The sequence below is a fragment of the Pipistrellus kuhlii genome, unplaced genomic scaffold (genome assembly GCF_014108245.1).
Source record: "Pipistrellus kuhlii isolate mPipKuh1 unplaced genomic scaffold, mPipKuh1.p scaffold_m20_p_10, whole genome shotgun sequence".
Taxonomy (NCBI): Eukaryota; Metazoa; Chordata; class Mammalia; order Chiroptera; family Vespertilionidae; genus Pipistrellus; species Pipistrellus kuhlii.
In genome coordinates, this window is record NW_023425405.1 from 4,725,795 (window position 1) to 4,739,048 (window position 13,254).

At 38.9% G+C, this 13,254-nt stretch overlaps 1 long non-coding RNA gene and 1 pseudogene across 1 annotated transcript; one reads left to right on the plus strand and one right to left on the minus strand.

Moving 5' to 3' along the window:
* The first annotated feature begins 3,958 nt into the window (after positions 1-3,958).
* Positions 3,959-11,935, plus strand: LOC118711884. Its single transcript, XR_004985857.2, has 3 exons — positions 3,959-4,104; positions 10,628-10,631; positions 11,925-11,935. It is a non-coding gene; the product is annotated as an uncharacterized LOC118711884 (long non-coding RNA).
* Positions 4,385-5,149, minus strand: LOC118711872 (annotated as a pseudogene).
* Positions 11,936-13,254: the final 1,319 nt, after the last annotated feature.

The following is a 13,254-nucleotide window of genomic DNA, read 5'->3' on the forward strand; positions in this document are numbered from 1 at the left end:
TAATGTTTTCCCTCTCAAGTGACACTTCGTCTGAGACAACAAAAAATGAAATATTTTCTAGTCCCTTGTGACTCAATGTGTGTGTCTGAGGCAGTGTTTGAGTGCATGTATATGACTTGAATTTTATTAAAAGCTTTTCCAGACAATAAAGTTGACATATTACACAAGGTTTTTCTCTTATTGCCTGAGTTCCCCCCAACATTATTCTAATATTAAGTTGTTGGGAAAATATGAAAGAATGCTATTGTATGTACTTAGCTAAATTATAATTTCTTACTAAATTCTGATTTCAGCTAGGCCACATTAATGATATGTCTAAACTGACCTATGAGTTACAGCTATTGTTTTTCTTGATGGAATTGTATTATTATTGTTCTTGCTGTTGTAGGATTTATTTTTCCATTCACTTAAAACTGTCTAACTGAAAGCTACTTTGAGAAGACTAACAAAGGGCAGTCTGATCCCTGGCTCTAAAGAGACACCAGGCCTGCAGGGGATGCAGACAACATCCAGCCTCTCTCCCCAAGCTATTCTTCTTGAGTCTTTCATTCAGATGATGACTCCCCAGCAAAAGATTGAACTGCCCTTTCTCCACATTTCCCACACAGGTGCCCCTATAGACCTCCCAGCTCAGTCCAGGGATGTGGGCACACCACTACTCTCTCCCCAAGCCCTGTGGCCTCTCTCCTGGTCTGAGAAGCCCAAGACAATCACCTTTCCTTCTATGGAGGAAAACAACATTTTTCATCATCGTGAGGAGTGGGCTGAAGATCATTCAGATGACTCCAGAGGACCCACACTTCCGTCCCTGCTGCTCACTGCTCCCTCAGGATCTCCATGCCAGCCCTGGGTCACAAGAGCTGTGCACTTTTCCAGAAGCCAGACTTAGAGTTGAGCAAAGCGGCAAAACACTGCATATGCCTGCTGTGCATCACTGCTCCTTGGCTGTGGGCAACCAAGCACATGCTCTAGCCTCACCCTCACCCCACCAGCAATTTCAGAGGAATTACATGGAAGGCTGTGTGTTTTCCTGGACTGTTCAGGGGAGTGCAGGGAAAGCTGGTGGAGAAGCTACCTTTGCACAAGTTAGGGCTGCACCCATGTAGTGACCCAGGACCATGAAGGCCTCCTTTGGCAGAAAATTTCTTCAGGTACTGAACCTGTTTATTTTCATTGATAAAAACATTCATTGAACAGCAAGAGAGAGTTTATTCAAGGGGTCTACTACAGTAGGGTTTTGTAGCAGAGAGGAGATATTGGACTCAATTCCAAATACAGGAAAAAAAGTGGAAATATATGGGAAGTACTACAACAAACTAATACGTTATTTTTCTTATGGTAGTTAACTGCTAGATGCTTATAGGTTTCATTGGACTTTTGAGGGAAAAAATTATAAATAAATGTTGATTTATGACCAAAAGGGGGAAGTGTGGATGAAAAAAAGGCCACATGCTAACCTGACTAGCTCAGGGAAGGCCTGAATGGCAGTTTTGCAAACTCAAAGACCTAAAGTAACCACAAAGGATGGTATAAAATTAAAACTTTAAAAGCAGTTTAGAGTGGATAGTCATGTCCTAGACCAGTATCTTCCCTGACAAAGATCAGTCTTTACTTTAACCAGGCCTATTGTCTTTTTGCATCTAAGATAATATCCTTGTGAAATGTCAGGGTAACTTGTAACTTCCCTTTTTACAGGTCCATTAGGGCACAACCAAATGTGCCTGGACACCAGGACAGAGACCATAAATTCCTTCACTGTTGTTGTTATCATGTTAATTGTTGACTGTTAACTATCCTTCACCACTTAAGTAAAAGAAGTATGTATCTATTGTATTATTTTACTTTTTATCCAATCCCAGAGGTTCCCCCCACAGCCCCTTTTTGCTTTCTCCTGCCTTCCTCATCTATCACCAAGGGATTCCATGGAACCCATTTAGATCTCCTCCTCTGATTGTAATGTGTAAAACAAGGTGAAGATTGGCCATTCTCTGAGTCTGGAGCATTATCCCAATCTTTTGACATTCTGCTTCCCAGCAATTGTTGACAGTTTTGGCTCAAATAAACTCACAAAAATTCTTTAAAAATGTTAACAGCTTTAATATTATGTATTAATTCTTCCTCTTGTTATAGGCACCAGAAATGATGTTATCAGTACCCTGGGTCAGAGGGAGATGGCTGCCCACTCCTCTGTGCTTGTCATAAGAAAGATTTCAAGCAAGTGACACCAGACAGTAGCCTTATAGCAAAGCAAGCAGATTTATTAAGAAAGTAAGGCAGGCAAATTAATTGAAAACATAGTTGGCATGAAGGACAACTGGGCCACACAGCTAATCTGAGCACCTGTCCCATGGTGGTTCAAGAGGTTTTATACCCTCCTTCCTATAGAGTTCAAGGTTTCTCTGCCTGATACCTTGGGTACACATTTGGTTTCAAAGTCTGCCTTTTACTTTGTTGTGGCTTTTCTTGGGATGTTTGTACATATACCTGCTCATCTTGTTTGACAAGTCCTAAGAAGGCTGACTTATTTGTTCAATGGGTGAGGTAAAACTCCACTCTTCTTTTTGCTCAATTTTCCTTTTTTCCTGTCTTATCAGTTCTAGGAAGATTTAAGCAATGTATTTTCTGGTTAGGGAGGAGAGGTATTAACTATTTGCTCTCAAGTTGGGGAAGATAAGGTCTTGCTGCAAGCTGGCTGCAAGCTGCCCAAACTGTTAGGCCTTGTTTAATTTTCTTATCTCTTTCCCCATTCCACATGCCCAGGAATTTTCCTAGCTTCTTACTATCCTGTCACACTCTCGTAGAAGAGGAACTTAAGGCACTAAAATTTGTAATATAAATTGGGAAATAATTATTATATTTAGGTATTAAAATGCAACAAAATAAATAAAACCAATAATCTAAAAATGAAATAAAGTCAAACAAACTAAAACTCTCTAGCCCACATTTTTAAAAAGACCAGAAACCAGCCTAGGGAAAGATATCAGTTCTGAAAGGAAATATAATTACATCTATTCCTTTTTAGTTAGTTCTCCATCTCTAAGGGATCACTGTTCATTGCCTGTATTCTTATGAGGTCAAGCTCAGAAGTTTTCAATTCTAGATAAAAATCATAATCACCTGCAAATTATGTTTTTAAATGCCTATGTCAAAGTTGTATCTCAAATCTTATCTGGCAGAGGGCTCTGTCATCAATTTAATATCAAAAGATTCTCACAAGACAGTGATTTTCAACCTTTTTCATCTCATGGCAGACACAAACTAATTACTAAGATTCTGCAGCACATGGAAAGATATGTTTATTTTGACAACCTGACCAAAAAAAAAAAAAAAAGTAGTTATATCACAGCCAGTGTAGCTTAATGGTTGAGCATTGACCCATGAACCAGGAGGTCACAGTTTGATTCCTGATCAGGGCACGTGCTTAGGTTGCGAATTAGATTCCCAGTAGGGAGCATGCAGGAGGCAACTGATCAATGATGTTTCTCTCTCATTGATGCTTCGCTCTATCCTTCTCTCTTCCTCTCTCTCTAAAAATCAATAAAGCCCTGACTGGTTTGGCTCGGTGGATAGAACGTCAGCCTATGGACTGAGAGGTCCCAGATTCGATTCTGGTTAAGGACATGTACTTCGGTTATGGGCACATCCCCAGTAGAAGGTGTGCAGGAGGCAGCTGGTCGATGTTTCTCTCATTGATGTTTCTAACCCTCTATCCCTCTCCCTTCTCTGTAAAAAAAAATAAAATAAAAAAAAATCAATAAAATATTTTTAAAAATAAAAAATCAATAAAAACATGTTTAAAAATAGGTATAATTGTAATTCATTCACACTAAATATCTATTGTGTTGGCTGATGCCAGTGCTCCCGACTGAATAGTCAATGCCTCTGACTAAATGGTCAGGTATCAAAAGTTTTAAAAATTATTATTTTCCCCCATGGATATGGGTTTTATTTAGGGACTGTTGGGGGAAGACAGGGAAGAGCAAGCACTGGTGCACATATGGGGAGGAGGTACTTCTTAAACTTGCTTTTTAATTTAGTGCATGTTGCCTGGAGGTTAGGATATGTGAGAACAGCTGTAGAAGTAAGAGGAAATGTAAAGGTAAGGTTAAGGCAGGTACACTTCTTAGGGAAGAAAGCCAAGAGCAGGATATGGGGACTGGGGGCAGGGAGGGAAGGCATCATTCATATGCTGAGACTCAACTAAGGTCGCTGCTTGATGCCAGCTTCCCCAACCCTGCTGCCTCATCCCAGCTTCTGGCCCAGATGCCTGCCTGCTAGCTCCCTCAACTTCCTGTGGAGAGAAGGGGGAGAAGGATGTAGGAATCCTGGCACCCTCTGCCTCCAGGTCCCTTCCTAGGACAATTGCTCGTTCAGCATGCCCTGCAGGTCAGGAGGTCAAGAAGCCAGGATACAGGCAGGGGAACAATTGTGCCATTCACCACCTCCCTGCCACTCTGCCCCTCCCTATCTTCTCACATGAGGTTGCAACTCTTGGTTTCATCCTTCTGCATCTTCCCCAGTCAGACCATCTTGCCTACTCCTACCAGATCACTGCAGGCCCTGGAATGAGCCTGTTTGATTCGGCTGCCTATGGCCATGGCCAAGGGAGGTCACTTAGGCACACAGAAGCCATCCCTAAAGCAGCGCTCAGAGGACTGAGAGGAACACTCCATGCAGCACACAGCCCCCACCTGGCCAGCACAGTGCCCTGCTCATGTGTAACAGGATAATCCTCTGCTTGGACAGCTCCCTCAGTGTGGCCAGGTCATCTGCATATCCAGTTTACAGCCAACCAGCACAACCTTGGCATTGGGGCAAAACTCCTGAGTCTCCCTTTGCCACTTTCTAAGGATGCTGTCCAGCATTTCTGGTTGGCTAATGTCAAAGCAGATGAGCCCAGAATCTGAATCAGAGAAATGCCAGGGACCAGACGTTATCATAGTAGGAAGAACCCAAAGTGTCCCACATGTTGAACTCAGTGCATACTTGTCTATCTCAAAGCTTACTTACAGCGTAGTCTTCAAACCAGTAGGGACAAGAATCCCCTCCCCCCAGTAGATGTCCTTGCAAACACCTGCAACAGCATCATCTTGCCACACTTTGTGTCCCTCATCACCACAATCTTGCAGGGGCTACTCTGCCCATCCATGGTCCCTGCTATGTGTCATTACCCTCCTCCCAGGTCTCAGCTATAGCCACTCAGGCTGGCCACATTGGTATCTCATGGGCTTATGGAGTTCCCACCCAGAGAGAAGAACCCCTTCTGGCCCATCCCCAAACTCCTTAAAAATCTTGTGGCACACTGGCTCACATAAGTTGAAAATCTTTGCTATAGGAAGTCCAGTTGCAAAGTCAGGGTTAAAGAGTCCTGGCTGAGCACAATGCTGAGGGCTCCATGAAAGAAATGTTGGCTAATGGACTGTGTAGTCACAGAACAAACAGGTGTGATGAGGAATTTTGCACACAGGGATAGCACCGAACAGGAGAGCCCTGTACAGCATGCTGTGTCTTGAATACTGAGTCTTAAGGAAGCATCTGATATTTTCTAATATCGTTAACATTTATTATTAACGCTATTGTAGACTCCCTGCCAGGAATTTTAGCTTACTTTGTAGGCTTAGGAACAAATAATCAGCAGTGGAAATAACGTGTTTTATAACAATAGGGAAATGAAATTCAAAAGAGAATTAGTTCTTTTTTAGATCTAATGGTTTGCACAGTGGATGCTATTCCCTGTAACGTTTGATGTCCATGCTTCAAGAGAACAATCTAAGAAGGTTCAAAAACGATATCAAAGATTCAATATCAAAGTCAAATACAACTTTGGTTACTCTTACACAAATATAATGATACAAAATTATTTTCTGTTAAAGGCATAAACGATCAGCTCTTTACATAAAATGTTGAGTTTGATTTTGACATGATCTCATTAAATTTACATAATCAAACCAAGCATCTTCCAGGGTTAGCTTGGGGGAGAAGAGGTTTCAGGGTAGGTGAGTGTGAGCTTCCAGAACACCTTTTTACAGAGAGATTTCTTTAGTGCCATGCTCTGGCATTTTGATTCGGTGCCCTAACAAATAGCTGTTAAATAGCCTTGATAAATGTTTACAGATAGAGAGTCTTGTGGAAAGAAAGGATTCTGAGCTTGCCAGGTGCTGAGAGAAAGGAATTGCCTGGGCCGTGCAGCACTGACTTTTACAAGACGTTATCTTATTTGTTTCATCTACACAACACTGGCTTCAGCGTTCCCATTTTGCCAGGGAGGAAATTGAACACCTCACCCTTTAACTTAAACAGGGACACACTGCCAGAATGTCACACCACCAGGGTCTGTATCAGGCTTGTCCAGCTCCAAAGCTCAGCACCTTTCAGGACCACAGTTTAGTGAATCCGGTTCAGAGTGTGTTTCAGAAAGAAACTGCAGGAAATTGTAGATGAGGCTGCCATTAGAGCATCAGCAGAGAGAGGAGGGTTTCAGGGAACCTGGCTCCTTGTGAGTTAACGTCATGCCAGTGCGAAGCAGCCCTGAGTGAGAAATAAGCAGCCTCCAAAGTACCTTGGCCCTATCCTCAGCATTTCACAGCACACTGCTTTCTGGCCAAAGTAGGCTCGATGCTTGTTTTTATACAGCTGTCAGCTAAGAATGGTGTACTACGTATATAAAGGTTAAAAAAAAAAAACCCACAAGAATCTGAGACTAAGAATGGATGTTACCTACAAATTCTAAAATGTTGACCAACCAATGGACTAAATCCTTCCATACTTTTCAGAGGAGAAAAGAAAAATTTTCCGAAACCAGTTTGGCTCAATGATAGAGCGTCGGTCTGAGGACTGAAAGGTCCCAGGTTCGATTCCGGTCAAAGGCATGTACATTGGTTGGGGGCACATCCCCGACAGGGGGTGTGTAAGAGGCAGCTGGTCTGTGTTTCTCTCTCATCGATGTTTCTAGCTCTCTATCTCTCTCCCTTCCTCTCTGTAAAAAATCAATAAAATATATTAAAAGAAAAGAAAAGAAAGGAAAAATTTGCAGTAAGAAATGTGGTCAATTTGAGATCCTAGTCTAGATGATAGCTGACATCTTCTATTCTAAACAATGAGCTCATCCTCAGCTGGTGCTTGATAGTGCATGCATTCACTTTTTTCTAATCCTTTTTATTTCAAAAGAGGATTATGCATCTATAACTCAAACAACATAAAAAATGGATGAACAAAGATAAAAAGTGAAATTTGAAAGTAAAACAAAATACCATGGTATAGTAGTAATTATACTTCCAACCCTCCAAATTATTGATGTAATAAGGCTCATTTCCAGATTCTGGGAAATTGAATGATTGATATAAATGTTTCAGTAGATGTTAATGGCCCCCAATAATTTATATTGTCTAGAGAGGCATTTTATAGAGGATTACTATTAAAAATTATAAGTATATAAATATCATTTTAATATATATTTAATTCTGAGTTGGGTTTTAATTCTATAATATATATAATTAAAATAAAATTATCTTCTTTGATATCATGAAATACTGATTTTTGTCTCTCTGTTTCAAATTTTCTAGTTACATGTGACCACGTTTTGCTATAAAAGACTCTATTTTATTTATGAACAGATGAAAAATGAGACTGCCAATTGTAACAGATCTCTGAAACATGAGACTATGTAGGAAATGAGGAGGAAAAAGTGAATGTCTTGAAAATCATGGTATCAGCGGAAATAAGACTCATGGTTTTTTTTAGGGAGTTTCCCATGAGTTCTATTCCTCTTTTAGATATTTGAACAGGTGTAGAACACATTTCATCAATTTAACTATCAAAACCTTACATTGCAACAGAAAAACTTTCCAAATTCTCATGATAAAGCTTGTAATAGTGAATACAATAATGCTAAAAGTATTATGTACCCAGAAGTAATATAAATGATATCCAAACCTATTGTAAGTTTCAGTAAATCATATTCATCACCTAATTTTTCTTGAATATAAGAGAATTATGATTTTATTCTTCCCTACGGATGTTTTGCCAGTGTGTGATAGAAAAAAAATGCACTGAAATTTAAGAAAAAGGCATAAGGTAGTGAGGAAACTACAGAGAACAAATAACTGAATTAAATTACATTTAATACCATGAGTTAAAATGAATGGGAAGAAAGTAGACAAAATAGAGCTGTGTTATAAAATGAATTAAGAATAAAAGAAGGAATATCATTATTTACAGCAAGTCACTGCCAAGGTTATGTTACCATATATTATGAGTAGCTGTCAGTCAATTATCAGCATATTGTAAAGTCTTTGCACTACTTAAGTAAGTGCTATGTTGATGGAAAACATATGGCAAAAAAGATAACAACACACTTTAGGGAGATAAGCAAATTCTTGCTTTCAAATGTGAATGAAACCTGAAGTTCTAATGGATTTTTCAGCCTCATAGCTGGAAAGACCCTAGTAAAGACACAGCAAGGTCTGTACTGCAAGAGTCTCTCAGAGCTAATCCTATTCTCGGTTTCTTTAGCATTTTCATCTCTTGGTCACCTTTGCCAATATCAAAAGTTGTGAATGTTTGGACTCCTTAAAATTTAAATCCTAGCATGCATTCAATTTGATATATGTCCTAGAAGACTTGAATATTTTCAATGGTTTTGTTGCTTATTTATGTAGAGAGATAATAGTTATCCCTGAAGACAATTTATAAAAACAATGAAAAAATGCCTCCTAATCTCATCCATATATGTGTTTAAAAATGTGCATAGTCAGTGCCATAAAAAGCTCCCAAGTATTCTTTTGTTGTTTAAATGTGCACACCAAGAATCTAAGCGTTGTTCTGACATTAAATGCTCTCACATTAAATGGCTCACTCTCAAGAGGTATGGTTTTCAGATTTTCTTGAAAACTGACTTGATCCCCAAAATAACTTTCACTCATATTCTTCTGTGAAAGGTAAATTTGCTATTAGTTTCTCAAAATTAACTTTATTGCATTATAGAACAAATAAATATATCTATATACCTACCCTGTTTCCCTGAAAATAAGACAGTGTCTTATATTAATTTTTGCTCCCAAAGATGCGCTAGGTCTTATTTTCAGGGGATGTCTTATTTTTCCATGAAGAAGAATACGGTACACATTTATTGTTAAGTGAAAATAAAGGAAATTTATTACCTGTATATGGTACGGTAGTATGGTAGTTGTCAACACAAACCAGACAAACTGTGAATCCTACAGTATCAAGAATTTACTTATTTATTCAATGACAATCATATCATCATCTTCTGGAACATCATCATAACAATCCAATTCCTGAATTTCCTGGTGAATTTCTTGTGACTCCATTTCTTTCAGAATCAGTGGACCAAATCTCTCGTGTTTAGCTTAGGGGGGCCTTATTTTTGGGGGATGCTTTATATTTCACTCAGAAGGAAACCTGTAAGTAGGTCTTACTTTTGGAGTAGTAATGCAAACGTTATGGTACCATTCCTTCTAAGTTATCATTGTTCTGTTGCAATAGGAATTCTATTAATTCAGGTGAACAAACCAAAATGTTTCCACCAGTTCTCTCTAGTGCCAAAATTGCAGGGGACCCTATGACTTAGAACAGTGGTCGGCAAACTACGGCTTGCAAGCCACATGCGGCTCTTTGGCCCCTTGAGTGTGGCTCTTCCACAAAATACCATGGCCTGGGCGAGTCTATTTTGAAGAAGAGTCATTAGAAGAAGTTTAAGTTTAAAAAATTTGGCTCTCAAAAGAAATTTCAAACATTGTACTGTTGATATTTGGCTCTGTTGACTAATGAGTTTGCTGACCACTGACTTAGAAGGAAGCTAAAGGAGGCATTCCTTGTCCTCAAGAACATTCTATTTCTGTAGCTGAAACATAGAGCCAATTTATAATCAAATGTGGGGCCTCTTATTGCCCCGTATATACACCAGGAACTGATGATTACAATGTTACCAGTAAGGAAAAAATGGGGTGTGGGAGGGAGCAAGAGCGAAGCATGTTTATTTTTAAAAAAAAATCCAATTTCAGATTTCTGTGACCTACAAGCATCACTCTTCAGTTAGGCCCTTCAATTGCTACAGATACTTAGCATTTAATTCTCATATGAAATTAGAAACAAGGAATGTAAAGCAAGTCATTTTGGGCATATGGCCCTGGTGTTAGAACAGATCTGTGCATTAATAATACTCCTGGGTTACTCTTTAATGATGCTGCATTATGTAAAGTGTAGTTAGTAGCACACATTTAATTTACTCCTCCGAGATCTTACCGCCTTCTGTCACCATCATATATTTTGTGCCCCTGGTTAATTATTTTTATTCATTTAATGAACTCCTAAAGGATGGTTTGAGCTTTGAAAAACAACTGTTTGTCAAAAGAATTATGTATCCAGCTAAGAAAAAGCAAAGTATCAGACTAATTGAATGATTTCCTTAAGATTTAACAAACCTTTAGAAAACTAATAAATATTATACCAGGAATTGGGCCAGGAATTTTCACATACATTTTATAATTTTATTACAATGCCTTTCAGAGATAAATATTCTGTTACTTCTGTAAAGAAACCCAAACTCAGAGAGAGCTTTACTAGCCTAATCGGCGGAGTTGTCTGAACTCAATGACAAATCTTCAAGTTCAGTTCTTTTTTCATTTTTTAATAATAACAATAAATTTGGGGGAAAAATCACTGCAGTTTCTGCAAGCCTCACATCTTTAGAGAAAAGTTGTTTAAATTTCCCAGGGGGAGAAGAATGCTTTTTTTCTTGATTGTCTTTAAAACAGACAATAAAACACTAAGGAAACATTTTGTTCCATGACCTAATGAATATTTTATAGACTAAAACCTTCTCAGGTTGCAGAGTGCGTACCTAGAGAAACAGGGCCAAATGAGGCTCCTGAGGGCTGGGGGCCGGAGCTTGCAGTAAAATATGACAAGGTAAAATGGCGAGCCTTCAGTGACCATAGAGATGTCCTCCTCAGGGAAGGTGAGGGGTTGAGTTGCCATAGCTGGTCATATTACAAAACGAGCATCATTTGTCTAGCCACAATCATCACCCTGACATAGCTAGACCAGACCAGGGTCTCCCCACTCATGGGAAGTAAGCAGTAGTTGCAGATGAGAGATTTGCATCTTGTTTTCCCCAAGATACACCAGAAGGCTCTGCAGAGCTCCAAGGGAATTCAGAGAAAATGTGGATCTCTGTGAAACAGCCCTGGTGATATCACCCCATGATAGATCACAGCAACTGACAGAAATCATTAATCGCAGATGTTGCTACATACATGTCTCTGAGGATATAAGAAAGTAAGGATTTTCCAGAGCTGCCAGGTGATGTATACATTACCACGTGTTAAGTTTCTTCCCATATCCCAGTTCAAGGGCCTTCTTGTTGCTTCTTGGGCATCAGGCACAGTCTGCTCAGCAGGATTGACATGAACCCTCTCTGCTGAAATATGCTGTTGGCGTTAATGGATTTGTCCAATTCACTGCTGGAAAGAAACTAAAAAGCTGGTGAGAACTGTATTACTTTCAATTTTTAAAATGGCTTTTAGGTTCATGATAATAAATTTTGAAACCATAATTCATGTGTTTTTGTTTAAGCGTACAGTTCTAGTTTGTTTACTCTCTCATCTTAGTATAAAATACTGCTTTCATAATTCTAGACCCTTACCTGCCAACTTGAATTAAAGGCAATTTCCTTGTTAAATATTTTAAGAAAAACTTCTTTTTTCAAAAAGTACTAAACAGACCACAACCTTTTTGTTCACTTGTTTTTATAATGTTTACACAGTTGGATGAAAAACACACACACAAGAAATAAAGAGTATGTGTTTTTACTTATTCATTACTCTAAAGATTGCTATATGGAGAGTTTTAGTTCTTATAAATAGTGCTATTGTTAAAGCTCGTGAGAGGGTAATAGGGTGTAGTGGAATGGACAATGCACTAGCCTTGGATAATTTTAGATTAATTTTTATTACTCCTTGGCTATCAGCCTGAACATGTTAGTTAATCTATATTTAATGTTCTCATAAATGAGAATAATAAAACTTTTACTGCATTATTATATAATTGAGTTATATTTCACTTATTTCTAAAAAAAGAATATATAGCCCAGTTGGTGTTGCTCAGTGGTTGAGCATCAACCTATGAACCAGGAGGTCACTGTTCAATTCCAGGTCAGGGCACATGCCTGGATTGTGGACTTGATCCTCAGTGGGAGGCTTGCAGGAGGCAACCAATCAGTGATTTTCTCTAATTATTGATGTTTCTATCGCTCTCTCTCCCTCTCCCTTCCTCTCTGAAATCAATAAAAACATATTTTTAAAAAATAAAAAAGAATATGTGGAAATTTCATGATAATTATTTACATGGAAACTTTGATTATTTGTAAATCAGTACCAGTGCTAGTTAACAGGATAATTTATATCAAGTAATGAGAAGAACTTTAGCTTTAAAGTTGTTATAGGTTCAATGTAAGTAAATGCTATTCTGTGATTTTGCATTAACAGTAGTAGGGTGATGGGGAAAATGAGACATTTTTTTTTGGGCTAACAATCTGAATCTGTGCCAGAAACCTAGTGCACATTCTTGTTAGTCTAGTCACTGCCCCTTCTTTAATTATCTGGTCCTGGAAGACCTGTTTACCTAAGTACTAGTCCCATTTTACTGAGGCCATAAACCATGAATAATACACAACCTCCTGACAGAGTTATCAGTGCTGGCACCAGGCCAGGCCTTTAGGTGTGGTCTCACGGCCCCTATCCCAACACATGGGCTTTCTGCAAAGCCCGTGAAAGGTCCAGAAGACCCATCCCATATTTGGGGGACAAAGAACCCAAAGGGCATAAAGGGAAAGCTTCCTCCATATTGGCTTGCTCAGGATTTGGAGAGAAACAGTCTCCCCTGAGTCCTGTACCGGTACATAGAAAACCTCTGAAAATAAATGTTTTTTTTCGTGGTACCCCTGAGTATTTTTTGGTAGCCTGGTAAATTCTGTAACAAGAGTGAGATGAGGTTTATTTTCTCTAACCTCACATAGGAGACTATATCTTGTTATTATGCTTGGACATCACAAAAAGCGAAACAAGCACTCAAAAAGAAAAAAAGAAAAAAACCATCAAAACTAGTTTTTAACTTTTTTCGAGGCACTTTTGGATGTCTTATTTTAGCACATCTTTCATTCTGAGCAGAAATATTTAGTCACTTGGTTTAATTCTGTCCATTGGTGCCACCAGAGCCGATCTAGCCCCCTTTGCA